Consider the following 17,869-nt stretch of genomic DNA (forward strand, 5'->3'; position numbering starts at 1 on the left):
AAACCTGATCACAGTTATGAATTCAGGTAAGTGTTTTAATTGGATTCAAATACAAACTTTTTAATGATTTGGAGCTTTCCCAACAGTCAGAAATCACAGGATTTCATACCTGCCTTTGGGATCTTGTGGTTTTCTCTGTATTAAATGTAACCTTCTGTGCCTTAGCAGACTGGAGGAACTGATCAGAGAGCAAAGCATGTAACTTTGCTAGCCTGTTGTGCTGAGAATGTTATGATCTTTGCTCAGCTGTTTATAAATTATTTAAATATGAATGGGTGTTTTGAGGACATATGGTACATACTGAGCTTTTATATCCATGTCATCCTTGTTAGACTTTTGAGTTGCATCGTCTACTTCTAACCAAACCAAAATAACACATACAGGATGATATATCTGTACGTTAAGCCAAGCTCTACAGATTTGAGTATAAATTCAGACTGAAGCTATGTAACAGCAATGTATTTGAATCAGGATTTGTTTTTTAATTCATTGTAACATAAATATTTGAGGTGTAAGATTTTTGTATATGCTTAGTAGTCAACAGGTCACTTGTGAGTATGCAAGTAGGCTAGAATGAAGAACTGATATTCTGAAAGAATTGTTATAAAAGAAGTATGGGAAATGCTTGTAATCTATAATTACGTCAAAGGTAACAGGATATAAATTTATAATCAGGCAGTATTGTGACTATTTTAGAATTGCTTTATGATGCTATTTTATTTACTTTCAAAAAATATTTTTATGTCATTAGTAAAGCATACACTGACTTTTATATATTTTAAATTTCTGCCCTTTCTTTTTATTTGCAACAAATCCATAGAAGTAACTCCACCATTTTTCATGTAGTTTGGACCCGAGCAAAGCCATGGGTGTACACTGCAGCTCCTGTTGGCTTGTGTGCTTGGTGTTTTCTCCATGTGCACAGTATGTAGCTAAGCTCTGGTGTGTGTTTGGATGAACGTGGGGGTCTAGCAGCAGCAGGCACCGTGGTGGAGGTGGAAACTCGGAGACATAGCAGTATAGACACAGCCTAAGTGCTTTCTAGCACTCAGACAAAGGTGCAATCTTCTGAGAGTGATGAATAATAACAAATTTATCTTTCCACATCATGCAACTCATTTTCTAGTCCGGTGCAAAGGTGCAGTCTTTCATGAATAATGAAAAAGCCCTTTTTTTTTTCCATATCTCTTCAGAGAGACCAAAATAATTGTTAATATAGCTTGCCATAAGCTTTTAGGTCTGTGCATTTTATTGAATATGTGAATTCAAAGTAACTCATAGTGAGGGCGGGAGTTGTATTTTAAAGAAATTCAGACTGCTTTATTCTCTGCTCATGGGCTGAGGCATTTCTAGTGTCAGCTTTCGTTTGTTACATGTGGTTGTAGTAAGTTACACATTTGTTCTACGTACAGGTATTAAGAGGAAAAAAAGGTGATTGCCTTAGCATTCATGTGTATAAACATTGTCATGGCCCACCAGAGCAAAATAGCATGTGCATATGCCTATTAGGACACGATATATTCGAATTTAGTTGGTAGTCTTGTGAAGTGGCCGTGTGATTGGTGTGGTACTTGTGCAACTGTAGGTTTTCTCTTTTACTAGATGATACTGGAAACTGTCATTGCCTGAGTTATTTCTGGCAAGTTGTTAGGATTTTATCTCTAACATCTTGTATTCTGATTAAATTTCTTTTATATCAAAAACTCCTATTCCAGCAAAGGATCTGGAGCCCACAGCACAGGAAAGATATGGACCTGTTGAAATGGGTCCAAAGGAGGACCACAACAATGATCAGAGAGCTGGAGCACCTCTCCTATGAGGACAGGCTGAGGGAGTTGGGGTTTTTAGTGTGGAGAAGAGAAGGCTCCGGAGAGACCTTATAGCAGCCTTTCAATACTTAAAGGGGGCTTATAAGAAAGATGGGGACACACATTTTAGCAGATCCTGTTGTGTCAGGACAAGGGGTAATGGTTTTAAACTAAAAGAGGGTAGATTTAGACTAGGTATAAGGAAGACGTTTTTTACAATGAGGGTGGTGACACACTGGCACAGGTTGCCCAGAGAGGTGGCGGATGCCCCATTCTTGGAAATGTTCAAGGCCAGGTTGCATGGGGCTCTGAGCAACTTGGTCTAGTTTAAGATGTCCCTGCTCGTGGCAGGGGGGTTGGACTAGATGACCTTTAAAGGTCCCCTCCAACCCAAACTTTTCTATGAATAAAAACCCAACAAATCAGCTAATTGAAACCATGTCCTCGAAGTCAGGTGGCCGCCAGATGTTTTTCAAATGCAAGTGTTTTTCTTATCCAGTGAAATACCTGTTTTCATCCGCATCTTACAATTTGCTGCATTTAACAAGTTTATTATTCTTAGGATACTTCCCTTGTTCTGTTAGTCTGTCTTTTCTGCAGTATTTTTGTTGTGATCACTTTCTACTCCTGCTGCTTTGTCAGTATCCTCAATGAATGTTTCCTGAACTGACTTTCCACTTCATTTTTGAATTCAGCAGTTGTCAAAAAGTATGACAATGTAGATCTGTAGAAGTTATTTCCTAGTTGCTGTAAGTTTTAAATTTTCATTAGCTGTAACAATGCAGATTGTAAATGGGTAAAGGTGCATTTAGCATAGTGTACTGGTTGTTGGCAGAGGCCAGAGTTTGAATCAAAGGATATCATCACTTTTGCAAATTGTTCAATTATAAATTTCAATTGCAATGTATCTCAGAGTCTGTCTTCATATTAAAGTGCTTTTAATGTCTGTTATGAAGCTACAGTGCTGGTTAATGTAATTTCATCCAGACAGATCTACTTCTGTCAAATGGAATTTTAACTGTCCTGGCCTCCAGTTCATGTTTATGAAAGTTGGAGGGTTTATTCAATAAGTTTTAGTGACACCTTAGCTGCAAAGCATGCACCATACAGAAAAATTTTCATAAATGAAAGGAGAAAATTTCCTTGCATATTTTTTTTTAAGTATTTTCTCTTTTTAAAAAGAATATGAGGTGAAAAAATATTTTAATGTTTTGTTTCTTATTATAGCTGTATTGTTCAGGTAGTGTGTTTTTAACTTGAGATAATTCTTTATGAGTATCATTACTTAACAGATGCATCTTTTGACATTCCACTGTTCATACAGGTCTAAAAATTGACCTATTGGAAGGATGCATAATTTGTAGAGCAGGGTATGTAAAAAAATGAAGCACACTTGATTGCTCTGTCTAACCCTCCAATAATTTTTCAGTGCATTGCCCAAACTGAGTTGAAGGCATAAATATTGAGTAATATAATAATGAGTGTGTAGGTACAGACCCACATGTTTGCATTCTTTCGGCCCTCACTGAGGAAGATAGAACTCAACTATTAGAAATTTGTCTGACAGCAGCTGCCAGGCAGTTGGTCTGCATTAACTTGCTGGGTCAATCAGTACCTGCATAGATCAGGATTATCTACAGCATTTCTTGTGTCTTGCATAGCAGGACATGAGAGGTTATCATAGGGGTTCTGAGTGTAGGTGAGAGTAGTAATTTGTTGGAAACTAAGCATCAGCAGTTTTACTTGTGTTGCTATTTATATTTTTTTTAGCTCTGGAATGATTTGTGTATAAGAATCCTAGGGAACAGGGTTTAAATAACATTTTATTTCCTGTGCATCAGAGAAAATGTGAAAAGCAGAACCCCAAAGTCTCATAAAATGGAAATTGAAAGAAGAGAACTGTAATTTGACAATGGAAAGAGGAGTTGAGATGTGAATGTTGAAAACATGGACAGTATATATAGTATATGCAGTATGTACCAGTGCAGTAGTACTGGTAATACTACTGTAACAAGTGCAAAGTGCGTTTTGGGGAGAGTTGATTGCCTTCTGTCCCCATGGAAGTAAACCTTTATCGGGACATTATTCAGATTAACTGTAGTTTAGTTTATATCTAGCATGTAAATCTCTTATCACAGGTCTAATGCACTTTGATAGGTCACTGCTATCCCTTTCTTAAACTTCCCTTTGTCAAAGAGAAACGGAAAGTCAAAGAGCCTTACAGGAGAGCCTGGAGGAGAGAGGTGCTTCAGTGTTGTCCTGCTCTCACTAAGGGAAAATGGTGTCTTGGTACCAGTATTCTTCTGCATCCTACTGCTTTGCTTTCCCGCATGTCAGGACAGAGTAGAAGAAAGTATAAAGAAAATAGAGGAATGATCTGGTTTCAATGGCATTCCTTACTGTTCTCTCCTTGCTCATGTGTTAAAGCAGAATATATCTTAAAATACTACTAAAATTCACCAAATGCTCCATGGTAGTGATTACTTGTACCTTCCAGGTCATAGAGTTTGTCTTTGCATCTTTGAATAGATGCTTCACTTTTAATCCAGATATGAACTGGTTTTATTTATCTATTATGTAGTGTGATACTCTTGTTTTCTACAAACAGCCTCAACAGTGGAAGAAATACATTATATCTGCTCATCCTTCATGAGGTGTTACTGCTGTCTGAAATGCAATACTGCACTTTTAAAGAGTTAAAAAGAGCAAGGGAAAGGAATGGACCTGTGTTTTCATTCAGTTACAGGCAAGGTTCAGATGTAATAGAAATAAACATTTTAAAATTTTAGAGGAATCTTGGCAAAGAATGTAAAATTACATATCTTCTGTTTTTTCTTTTTCAAGTGTCAAGCCAATTATGAGGAAGAACCTAAAAAAAGGACATATGGTTGAAGAGAAAGTAATAGGCTGTAGTTAGATAAATTTGATAAAAACAAACCAAAAACCTCCAACCTTGTTCCTTTCCTCTAGGTTAACAAGTCTTTCACAGCATACATAAACATTCAAATATTTAATCTTACTACCATCAAAATAATTTCTTTTATAAAGCTATATGGGCTATACTTAAATAGAAATGCTTGCCCAAATTGTGTATGTGAAGAATTGTAGCAATTATCCTCTGTCTGTTGTGCTTAAAAATATGAAATAGCCTTCTGAAGATACACTTGTGGCAAGTTTTTTTATAATCTCTTTTTACAGATAGTCAAGCAGACATTGTCAAGAAAATTGTTTTATCTCTATAGAGTACATGCCTGAAATCTTCACAACCGAATAAATCAGGGGTAAAATATCCTTTAAGGAAGCCTTATTGACATAATTGACTAGAGATATGTAACTAGCATTGATGGTGTTGCTTTTATATGTATGCTGTGATGTTGTGTTGAAGAAGCAGAAGAAGATAGATGATGTGTTGTGTGAAAATACTACTGCCAGATAAGACTTACTGTGCTCTGAAGAGGCAAATTAATAATATAAATAAGGAGCTAGATAAAGCATTCAGTGGACAAACAAAGCAGAAAGACTCGTAGGGCAGTGAAAATAAATTAAATACTCTTGCTTTTCATAATTTCCTAATCATTTTGTAGCCCTGCTTTGCAACACTGAAAATGCCCACCTCACTTTGGCCACAGTGGAATGGGATGCTTGTACAGTACCCTGTTGAGATACAAATTTAGGGACAATCATATTAAACTGAAGTTTGGAGGAGGGGTGTACGAGTGTCACCCATGTATTGTCCTCCATGGTTAAGAAATACCAAGTGTGAAGTTTCCATTTCCAGATCAGTCATTCCTCCTGCGTGATTTTGTCCTGGCATTTGCCATGCTCGTGGCATGATACCTACTGGGTTATGGGGCCAGTTACTGACGTGTGGTTACTACAGCAGCTGCTAAAGCTTTTTCTGGGCTTGTACCCTGCAGACAAGAGAAATAGAGATACGGTAGCAGCTGCGCAAAAGGATGCTGAAAACTTGGGAAAAAGGAGTAAGAAGATGGTGTTTTAAGGAAAAAAGATGAAGACAAACACTTCCAGAGTTTGTTTTACTTCAAATTTATTTCAGATTGGGTGAGGCAGCCTAGGCAGTGTCTGCTTCACTGGACAGAGGCATAGATTTTCTACAGAAAGGATGGCCTTGCCTTAAAATGCTTCTACCCTAGCTGAAATCTCTACCAAACTGTTGAGAACTAAAGACTTTAAATTGTTTTAAGGGAGTTGCCCACACTTAGATTAATCTGTGGTCCTTATGCATACACTGAGCTTGAGCTTTCAGAAACAGGACTATGCTTAGGAAAGGCCAGAAGCTTTAGTAGAAAATCCAGTGATAGCTACAGTCTCAATGCAGTGCATTTTTTTAAGTTCTTATGCTTAGAGATATCAGTTTATAACTCTGCAGCATCAGCAGTGAGGGGACACTTCAGTAGCACCCCAGCATCAGTGTCACAGAAGAGAGCAGAACAGAAGGATGCCAGCAGAGGTGGTTTAGCAGGGGTGGGGCTGTGCTCAGTGAGATTGCTTTCTAGCGAACAGCAGTGATCACAGAGGGAGTGATTTCAGGTGATCTGATACGGTCTCTGGAAAACCCTTTCCAGAAGCTTTTGGAGCCATGTATGGGGTCAAGGGAGAGTCATCTCCTTGGAGCTGCCTTTTGCAGCCCATTTCTCTGATTTGGGGAATGGTTCCTTTCTGGATTAATACCACTGTGTCCTATCAGTGTAGCTACAGTGACATTAAAGCTTGAATAATTCTTCATCTGCCATCAGTAGTACTTTTCTAATTAATAGGTTTAGTTATTAATATAATTTTAATTTTAATATATTCTAAGGAATATATTCTAATATTAGCTGTTTAAATATTATTTCAAACATTGCTTTTGAAAAGTCACGTTTACAGCAATTTAGTAAGATAGCTGCAATGAGAAAGTAAATTTAAGTTGTCCTGTGCTGATGGTGTTCCATGCTCAGCACCTTGTACTTAGGAAATTGAAAACAGAATTTGGCATCATAAATAGATTCATTAATGTTAATTTAATGATGATGACAATATTTACAATAATGATAATTCTATTAAAAGATACTTTGTAGAAAGGAGCAAATTTTGCCTGAGTTTTGCCGGCATGTGGAAAAGCAGTTAATTGATGCTGTTGTATTTTAGTATTCTCATTATGCTCTCTCACTAAGTAAAACTATCCTTTTGAAAGCAGTCTCATTATAGATTATAAGCACTTAATAGAAATGAGTTTGAGTGCTACTACTGTTACTGTTACACTGCAATCTGGAATTTTTACACAGGCAAAATTCCAGTAAGAACTAAGGGCCACCTCAGCTTGGCGTCAGTTGTTGTCAATTCCTTGTCAATTCCTTACTACTAATTGTTGAGGACATTTTTGAGGAGCTCTGGTCAAATCCAAAGGCATTTTGTTGTCAAACAACTTGGATCCTAGTTTGTTTTTATGCTTATTCACGGTCTTAACCAAACAGCTAAATCTAGGTGTTTAAATCTAAACTAGGTGTTCAGCTATGCATTTCATTTGGGAGACATGAATAAGTTGTTATTCTGGGGTATGGTTAAGATTTGTTGCGTGATTCCGTGCTGGCTGCTACCTTTTTGAGATTATTTTTTTTTTTTGTAAAACAAAGCTGGAGGAGAAGGGAGAAGGTACCTTTTCTAGGGTAGATTAATGGTTAAATCATTCACTGAAAGCCTCTCCCAAATTCTGACTTTGTTTCCAAATGTGCTGGATCAAAATTTGTGCCCTCTCAGTAAAGTATTTGTGGAAATTTAGTTGCACACAGTAATATTAAACCCAATGTATTTTGAAGAAAGGCTACTGAAACAAATGGCTTGCAGTAAAGAATTATTAAGAAACTTTGTAAGGAATATAACAATTTTCAGATTATTACTATGCATATTACTTTGAAGTTTGAATTCCTCTTTTTGTTTAGAGCACAGCTGTGTATTTCTCTTCAAATGCCCACTTCATGTACTCCAGGGGGAAGTCACTGCTGCCAATACAAAGTACTGTAGCTCAGCTGCTTGCTAAAGCAAGCCACTGGGAACACACAACTCTAATTTGTCTTTCCTGATAAATACTGAGTTTGGTTTCTCACTGTTGTGCTGATGTTTAAAACTCTGAAAAGGGTGGCTGTGAGAATGCTTGTCCTTCCATGATGACTCACTTTACTGGGGTCATGAAGCAGTTTTGGCAGAAGAAAGAGCTTTTCCTGAAGTTCATCTACCTGACACAAGACACTTCTTACCACATCAATGGAAGTGAGCCTTGCTGACCTTCTTCTGAACTAGATGGAAACTCTGTCTCTTGAGCCTTCAGCAGCTCTCAGGAAAAACAGCTACACACTCTATGAATTAAATTCCCACAAAACTTGTCCTTTTGACAGGTGTGGTTTGGGTTGGACTGGCCACTAAAATGAATGACATATAGTTGTTATATAAGTTGGATTATAAAAGAGGATAGAAATTTAATCCCTCCTAGACTTAATTTAATAAGAAGGATGAGAGACAGAGATTCAATGTGAGAAGGATCTGGGCTTCTTTCTGAGACAAAGATTTGGATCCCTTAAGTCTTTAATTCCAAAGAGGAATCTTTTAAAAAATCCTGTGGAAGGAGTGCTTACGCTGTGAGTCTAACAATAAGATGATAAAGATATGTATTTGCGAACTCAGCCTTGGTTTGTTGTAAGCTACCTGACTTCTGTTCATTTAGAAGCTCATCCACTGGCTAAAAGAACATTTTTGTCAGTAAAATTAACTACCAGCATTTGAGTGAATGATAGGTCTAATGATCACAGTTGTCTATCTTTGTGGTATCCTTTTATACATAAACGATTTCTGCATCTGATCCAGCATGATCTCCTTGGAATGTTCTATGTTTCTTTCTGTGCATAGTGGTAGGCATTTAGTCTGTTATGAAAGATTCTTTCTAATGCTGTCAGTTAGTGGTTGGCTTACCTGCTGATTCATAACGTTTGATAATCACATTTAAAATGTATGTTATGGAGCTAATTCACTTTAGTTTCATAATGTGTAGTAGTTTTCCGAACGTGCTGAACTACTGGTGCACATGCTACTTTTTTGAGAGAATTGTACAAATTAAATTTTCTTGGAATCCTGTTTCTTTTATTGTCATAGATTTACATGTTTTAAATATTTGGATTAAAGCTCTTTACCCTTACCAATGAAGTGTTAAGATTCTTGCTTGCATATTTAATTTGTCCAACATTAAGAGACAGAAACTGCATGAAAAAGAATATACTTATTGCAGTTGTCTTTCTTGCTTGCAAGTGAGAAGAGAAAATGGAGCACTCAATTTAGTTTATACCCAATAAAATGCAGAAGAGATATGTGGTTGTATCAAGTACTGCTGATATGTAAAACTTTTCTTTTAGCCAGATAAGAGAACTCCTATTTTAAGCACTGATTCCACAGACCTCTTGTATGTTTCAACATCTGTTTATTCGTGTTCCTTTACAAACTTAAAACTATATGTCATTCTAAGCTCTTTAGGCTAAGGATTGTATCATCATATATACTTTTAAGGTAATTGCTACAGCTACACCATGACTTTGGTGCTAAATGGGGCTCCTGGACACTGCCTGTGTTGAAATGATAATAATCATGCTGAAATTGATAATGGATAGTTGTTAGGATGATTTGGAAGGGTTTCATTATGTGCCTGTGAAATGCATTTTAATTGGTTTATATTATAGTGTGACGTTTAATACAAACATTTGTAAATCTGGTGCACGCAGGTAGGAATGTTTCTCTGGTAAAGCCCTTGAGAATTTTTTCCTTTGTTTTCTTGCAGACCTTTGGAACGTTCCAGTGAAGATGTAGATATAATATTCACACGACTGAAAGAAGTGAAAGCTTTTGAGAAATTTCATCCAAACCTTCTCCAGCAGATATGTCTGTGTGGATATTATGAAAATCTGGAAAAAGGAATCACATGTAAGAGAGCTTCATATGATCTATTTTATGTAGATAAAATTGGGAGTTAGGGTCAGATTGTCTCTAGGAGATCAATTAGCACAATCAGTGGAACGTTCATAAAAATGTTTACAGTAATAGTCATGGGAGAAGGCAGGACTAAAGTGCTGCTTACTGTACAAATACAGTGTGTAGTGAATCTATGGTAACAAGGCACACATTATTAGATATAGGACTCTGCCACTGTTTCCTTGAAAGATTAGAAACAAGTCATTGTGCTATAGCCTCATTCTTCCCCTATAAATGTATTACTAATCTCATTTGTAGGTGCTTTGTGATGTCAGGGGCAAAAGTGTATCACCCGGGCATATCACTAATAGCATGTGGTTTGCAGTCACTCAGGGCAACACAAGACAGATTTGCAGAGCTGCGTACTGCTGTAGGGTGCAACAGCTCTGTGCCTGCTCTGGCAGCCCATGTGCCAGGTGAAGGTGGGCAGCTGTACTTGGTCTGTGAAGCTGAGACGGAAATAAGTGGTGGTCCTGTGATGGGAATCTGTGAGTTCCTGGAGCTGTACCAGAAGAATAGCTGATGGAGACCTGTGGTGTTTGGTAGAGTCTCAGGTACCCCTCAGGTAAATCTGGCACGCTTTAGGCACACGGCATTGGGGTTTGCTTAGAGTAATAGGAATTCTGATGCTCTGTAATCACAGTTGGAATGCCTGAACATCAAAGTCCTGCAGTTGATTCTCAGCCAGAACTCTTACTAAAGTCAGTGGGAGCTGTGTCTGTAATCGAAGATTCTGAATTTCAAAAGGACATTGTTCAGAAAGTCTATTTTGGAGATTTTCTGTTTGTTCTGTTTATTAACTAAGATAGCAGTAAAAGAGAAGCAAACTGGGGAGACCAGTGAGGCAATTCTATGTTTTCATTGTTTCTGTAGTGTGTTGACTAGTTTACTAAAATCTGTGGTTTCCAGTGTCATTGGAAATATTACTGTAATAGTGAGTAAGTAGTCTTATACAGCAAATTCTATAGTGCCAGCAGTGACTACAGTAGTACAGTAATATAAGGGAAAGTGTTTGTTAATGTTGCAGAACTTAAAGAGATAGCTCTTATTTACAAGATTTTATCTCTTCAGTATTCCGTCAGGGTGATATTGGGACGAACTGGTATGCTGTTCTGACAGGCTCACTGGATGTGAAGGTTTCCGATACAAGCAACCACCAGGTAAAATAGATTTTTCATTAACACCATCCAGTCAATAGTACAAAGAAAAGGTGTAACATGCTGAGGTAGATAACAACAACATATATTGTACGGATACCTTGTCTTGCCATAAGAATGTTTCTCTGAGTCTCCTTTAGTCTCAGTTGTACTTTGTGTATGGAGGCAAACCATCATTGATTTAGAGAAAACTGAAATGTAATGCTCTGAAAAAGGGGTCTACATTTTAATACGAAACAAGACTCCTCTGTCTTTTCTAATAGTGCCATACGAAGTTAAGCTAAAGATCTGAGAGTTGTTAATTCATTCCCTGGAAATATTTTAATTCAGTCCTTGTTCAGAAAGTTCAAACCAAGCCCACCAACAGCGCAATCTGGTAACAGCATACTGCAGACTCCACTGTGAATGGTAAAGTATTACAGAATCATAGAGCATTTTGGGTTGGAAGGGACCTTAAAGATTATCTAGTTCCCCCCCTGCCCTGCCATGGGCAGGGACACCTCCCACTAGACCAGGTTGCTCAAAGCCCCATCCAGCCTGGCCTTGAACACTTCCAGGGAAGGAGCATCCACAACTTCTCTGGGCCACCTGAGCGTGTTGACTGTGCTGCACAGCTTTGCGTCGTCAGCAATCTTGCCAATACCACTGTCCATGTTACCAACAAAGATGTTGAACAGCACCAGTCCCAGTACCAACCCCTGAGGAACACCACTCGTAATGATGGCAGAATATTGGAACTACTGCCATGTTAGCCTGGAGGTAATACCTATTCAATGTTAAGAAATAGAAAACCAAGTAAATTCCCTCCAGATTGCAAGCGATTTCTTAGTATATTTGCACTCCTGGATTTACAAAATTGGGAATAAATAAATAAATAAAGGATGAGCTCTTTCTCCTGGAGAGGGTCAATGTCATGACAAGGCATGCGCTTCCTGCTGTGAGCTGAGTCTTCTGAGAAGGCATCATGTCCCATTCCCTGCTCCCATGTTTGAGATCTGGAATTGTTCTGTCATGCAGCTCAGCATGGGGTTGTACCTCTGACGCGTGACTCATTGTGCCTTTACATGAGTGGCACAGGTACCCAGGACATGAAATACAACACTACTCCTTTTTCCTGCCTTGATTGGATGTAGCAGGTGGGGGTGAGGGAGTGGGGGTTTATTCTTTGCCCAAAGTTTGTCTGATTGAGGAAGGTTTCTTGCTCATAGAATATTGGCAGAAATTGGATTTTTCACTTTGTTGAACACCTCATCACCAGTGAAATGGGGTCAGCATGCAGGTCAGGGCAGTGTGTGTGCACTGGATCTTTCTACTTCTTACAGTAAAATGATAGGTGCAAAAGGAACTCCATTCATATCATTATTTTTAGCAACCTGTTCACTATACTAAGTAGAGACAGATTGAGGGTATAATTAGCTTGTCATTGGTATTGTCACTATTTGGAACAATACTGGGCTCTTATGAAACCCTTTTCTTGGCAGGTCTAAAGCAATTGAATATTTTCCAGTGGTTGCCGAAAGATGGCACTACACTGTTAAGGTCCAATGCTTTTTACTGAATCAGAAAGAAATGTATCCATAAAAGCATTCTGGATGTGGAAGTTAAATTAAAAATCTATTTGGAGTGTTGATCTGTTCCATTAGATGGAGGATAGAACACTTAAGCTTTTTAAGAAATCTAATGTAATTTTTTTTTTCTGCTTATTCAGGTTCACTGCATTTTCCTGTCAATAGGAAACTACAGAACTAAAGTCTATGCAATGCTAGTTCTAGAAATTATATTCTGCTGTAATTTCTTAACCTTGCATTTCCTTCTCACAGGAACAATGAACTGAATTCTTACCACTACCTAGTTGCCATAGGATACAGCCTCACTGCCAAAAGCACACATGGCAGCTCATGCATTTACCTTTTCAGTGCTGGATATCCAAGTTTGGTGCTTGGGGACTCCTAAATAGTACTTGAGTACGCTATTTTCTCTGGTTTTGCTCCAGCTTGGAGTTTATACCCTGTCCTTCTTTGGTCTCCTGCTCCTTGTCCTGCCTTCAGATTCTGGGTGCCCTGTTCCAGTCTTGCCTGGACTTTCTTGTTGGCAAGGTGCTAGTCATTTTTTAGCTTGAAGTACTTGCTAGCACTCCCTGCCTGCTTCGCTCACTACAGACCCGGGAGGTGAAGGAAGTACAGTGTAGCTCCCTAGGCGGCAGCCCTGACAGACTCCCTGGCTAGCATTGTGCCCCCAGCTAGGAATGGATGACCAGTGCTTAAGATGTAGGGATGCCAGTAGCCTTCCCTGGAGCACATTTTCCAGTAACAGCACCCAGAAGCCCAAACTTCCTGTGCAAAGTCATAGTAATGAGTAATTGCTCTACTGTTTCTGTTATTCCATAAATGGCACTAATGCGAACGAGAAACTTTCAGCAGAACAGAAGAGATGCAGAAGTTTACCTGAGTTTGCAAGTTTAGAAGTTAACAGTCTCATGTAAAAGTACAGAAGGACTATGCCATTTTTTCTAGGAAGAGAGAAGCTAACTTTATATTTAGGTTCCTATTGGTTAAAAAGTCTTAAGCCATGACTAATAATGTTTTAATGAGTAGGAGGTTGTACTAGATGACCTTCTGAGTTTTCTTTCAGCTTGAATGATCCTGTGATTATATGATGATGCCTGCAGTGTTAATGTAAATATGGAAAATCAATTATCTCAATTAAAAATATATTAGTCCCACTTTTACTAGGTGTTTCTCTGTGTGCCTGGAGAATTTAAATTTCAGCAAGCCTGGGAATAAATGCATTGTGTAGCAGCTACCATGTGCTAACTCTTTATGCAAACACCTTTGGTGTTTGATAGATTTCTCCCATTCAAAGCGCAGTAAGTTATTGAGTAAGTTATTGTGTATTTGGTGCTTACTAAGAATGTCTTAAGGGCCTTTGCTCCTACACAGGCATGTTGTTACATGTCTTGCACTAGAAGTTACATCTAAATGCACAAATGGATCAAGACTTCAGTGTAGCTAACAAAGTATTAATTTGTACATATTCTTGCTGCACATTAGCTTAGTCATGCAGACACCTGTGATTTCTCACAGAACATGTTAGTAATACTGATTAGGACCAAATGGAGAATTTATATAAACAGAAATATTAACATTACCTGTTATTTGCTATTATGGCAAGCATTTCCACGAAGCATTCCATGTATTGATCTAAATGTTTTAATAAAGACGAACACACATATTTAGGATCTCATACGTAAAGCCTCACTTTCATTTTGGTTTGGAAAAACCCTTTCTGACTGCTTGCAAAACTGCATTATGTCACAAGAGGGCAGTGTTAGAATACATAACAAACCAGGTACAGCCAATATTTAATGCTAAAATCACTAGTTTGAAAATCATATTCAACTATTTACAATATACCTGTTTGAATGAGTTTGACCAGAGCAGATTTCTCTGTTGCAGTTAGTTCTGTTCCACTGAGGTGGTAAAATATATTAGCTGCTGCTGATCGTGATGATAATTTCATTTGCCATTGAAATGGAAGAATACAACTTACAATACAGAGTTCTGACAAGATTGCCAATCCAGTACATCCTGAGTGGTGACTGGTCAGCTTTCCATACAAATTATTTATGCATTTTTGGCTATTCAATGATCAAGAAGAGAGTGAAGAGGACTTTTTGTTTTTTCTGAGGTAAAAATGTCACACTATGAATTGCAGAGGTAAGTGTAATGAACTGTTTTGGTTTTGCCTCAACTTGTTTGTAACAAATACCCTGATAAATATTGTACTTAAAAGTCACACAAAGACTTAGTAAGTCCCCTTCAAAATAAACAGAAAATGCATCCTGTTTAGAATCTATCAGAAAGAAGTCTTTACCCTCAGCTATGAACAAATTCTGAATTTAATTTTTATTTGGCACTGTTACCTGCCAAGGTATATAGTAATAGAAGTTCCTCTTAGATAAATTCGTAGTTTGGTGATGCTGCTGAATGCCTTGTGTATGTTGAAGTTTTGAACTCTTTTTTGAAAACGGTCAGGTTCTGAAGGATGTCTGCTGGTAATGTCTCAGAATAAAGCTGGGAATAAATGCATTATGACAAAAGCATCAGTGTAGCGTCTTTGCCAGATTCTGCAGCATTGTGTTTTGCTGAATTAGATTCAGAGGCTTTTACCCTAAATTATTAAGATTTATATGCCTATCTGATGAAACGAGAAGGAATGAAGAGAAGACAAAGACCAAACAGCAATTTGATCTGCAGTTTTGCTGTAGTCTGTCAGCTGAATCATAGTGTGTGCTGGGGGCCATTACTAGTTTATCTTGCCTGTGTGTGGGTGGAGTTTGTTTAAACCCATCAGATTTTAAAGCCAGACCAAACTGAGCACAGGGCATTGACTTTACAAACAATTACCCTTTTTTATAAAAGCTTTAAGGAAGGAGCTGTGGGTGCTTGGGTGGTACAGCACAGCAGATGCAGAGTGCTGGGGATCACAGCCAAATAAGTTAGTGGGGTTGCTGAGAAGAATGACTGTGAAGTAAGAGATTCACACATCCACATAAGAAAGGAAAGAATTTCCTGGCTGTTTGAGGACAAAGGATTAAGATGAAGTGGAAACAAGGAAAGAGATTTAACCAGGACAGTCCTTGCAATACTGCTTTCTGCATGTAAATGCCAGTATGTATTTTGGAGATAACCTATGTGAAATCACCACATAGGTTGGTACTGTAGTCTGTAGTGTAGTGTAAATATGCCCAAGCCAGCTTTAAATTGTTTGGTTTGAGCATGAGAACTGCTCTACCCATTGTAAAACAGAGATTGGCTGGACTAATGTACTCAGTTGAGAAGCAGGGTTTATTGGCTCATGCTGAGCTCCACAGTGTTGTGGCTGTACTGATTTTGGTTTTGAACTTAGCTTATTGAAAGTTAATTTTGGAAAAATCATTTCACTTCTGTGTGCCAGGTAACTTAGCAGAAAGTCCATGGCATTTGCAGGTAGTTTTCAGAGGATCAGATAGACAGGTATGGTAATAATGAATATGTTATTACAGTACAGTTAATCTGATCTATAAATGTTTTAATCAGGAAGTAGAAGAGAAGTTGGTCACAGTCTTTCTGGAAGCATAATGGCTCCGTTAAGCAAATGAACTTGTCATGTGTAAAGAGGATGGCCTAACATACATTGGAAAACTGCAGATCTAGTGTGGAAAGATATTTCTATGTTATCTTTAAAAGTTGTTTGGTAAGGATTTCCTATCTGAATGGCTGAAACATATTCCAGTGGAGGTAATGGAACAGCAAAATCCCTTCACAGAAAGTTTACTTTCACATCTACCTGTGGGTTTCTCTGTTATAAGAGGAAATTTTTGCTGAGGAGAAACTGAACTGTGCCTCAGTAATAATAAGCAAACTTTTCAAAATGCCAACTTTTGCAGATCTCCAGTTAAACGTGGAGATGGTATGGAGTCCTGGGGAGACACAGGTGCAGAGGTGAGATAATGATACAAGGTGTGGGAAAATGGTGAAATAAAAAAAAGACTAGCTACATCAGCTCCCTTATAAACTCAAAATACTGAATAAACTAATATTTCAAAGAAGAGTGTCCAATCCTTTTCAACCTAGCACTCATAATTTTTTTTCCCTTTTTCTTCATTTCTCTTTCAGACAGCATGATTTTGTTTACACACAGCACAAAAATTCTGTTTGCCAGGTTAGAGCATAGAAGGTGTCCCAAGTCGGGGAGGAGCATGCAGGGATGTGCCATGGGATGGTGGGGGAGGGAATAAGGCAGAGCCTTGTTTCTGTTTCTCATCCATTCCATAGAATGGTCTTACAAATTCAATAATGTTTTAGATTGATGGGGGCGGATGTTTAACAACTCTTTCACTGCATGTGTCTCACCTGCCGGCGAGAGTCAGTGAAACTGAATGCACAAACAGCCTCTGATTTGAACCATTTTATAGTGTGTTCAGAGGATAGATAGCAATGGAAACAATCTTGTCTTTTTAAGTCTTTAATACTGCCTTTTAAATAGCTGTGTGAATTTTAGCTGGTTACCAGCAGCTGGAACCCCCTGCTGCTTCTAGGATTGCAGAAGGGAACAGCAAACTGAGTTTTGAGCTGCCAGCAATCCTCCTGAAGTCTCCACTGAACAGCAGGAGATTCTTGAGTGTAAGGTTAACAGGTGTAATGGGAAACACACACCTGATTCCCCAGGAGGCTGGAGATATATAAACAAGGGGCAGAGAGAAAATGGGGCTCTGAAGTCTTGAAGATAGATGGGCTTGCTGCCTAGCTGGTTGTGAAACTACATTTCTATGGAGAGCAATGATGGCTGGGGAAAAAACCTGAAAGAGCTTTCACTTGATAGAAGCCTGGACTTTAATGAATGTAGGTAGGACCATTCTAGCTCCTTGGCTTAACACCCCACAATGTTAATTCGTTTTTCAGGCTGAACAGCTGCCTCATCAGAAGTTACCTTAGGAAGTGGTTCCTTAACCAACACCCTTCCTTTTCTCCTCTTCTCCATTCTCTGTTTAAAGATATATTCTATAGGCTTGTAAAGAATCAAAAAAGGAGTTTCAAAGGTGTTTATTTATCTGGAGGGAAGGGAGTGAGAAAGAAGTTGAAAGATGTAAATATTGCTTATGATCCACATAGTGGAACAGGTTCCTTTTCTGTTGAGCTATTTGGTTATTCTGCCCTAAACAGAGATCCTTTATCTGAACTCTCTAAATAAAGTTGAGAATAATGTACTGGAGACCTGGAGATCAAATTTTGTCTGAGCAGTAGGCACATTTTCTCTGTAGCTCCTTTGAGTGCAGTTGTGAGAATGGTAGCATGCATATAGTGTTTCTGCTTTGAAAGGTAAGATTGTTAAGGCAGAACTTCAGCATATAGT

At 38.3% G+C, this 17,869-nt stretch overlaps 1 protein-coding gene across 1 annotated transcript in view; it reads left to right on the plus strand.

The window, feature by feature from the left end:
- Positions 1 to 9,631: 9,631 nt before the first annotated feature.
- RAPGEF4 (Rap guanine nucleotide exchange factor 4) overlaps positions 9,632 to 17,869 on the plus strand; it is a 143,352-nt gene continuing 135,114 nt past the window's right edge. The window contains exons 1-2 of the mRNA XM_014954656.1: positions 9,632 to 9,770; positions 10,890 to 10,978. The gene's annotated coding sequence lies outside the window, so the exon portion shown is untranslated. The remainder of the gene's footprint in view (positions 9,771 to 10,889; positions 10,979 to 17,869) is intronic.

The sequence above is a fragment of the Calidris pugnax genome, unplaced genomic scaffold (genome assembly GCF_001431845.1).
Source record: "Calidris pugnax isolate Ruff unplaced genomic scaffold, ASM143184v1 scaffold103, whole genome shotgun sequence".
NCBI lineage: Eukaryota > Metazoa > Chordata > Aves > Charadriiformes > Scolopacidae > Calidris > Calidris pugnax.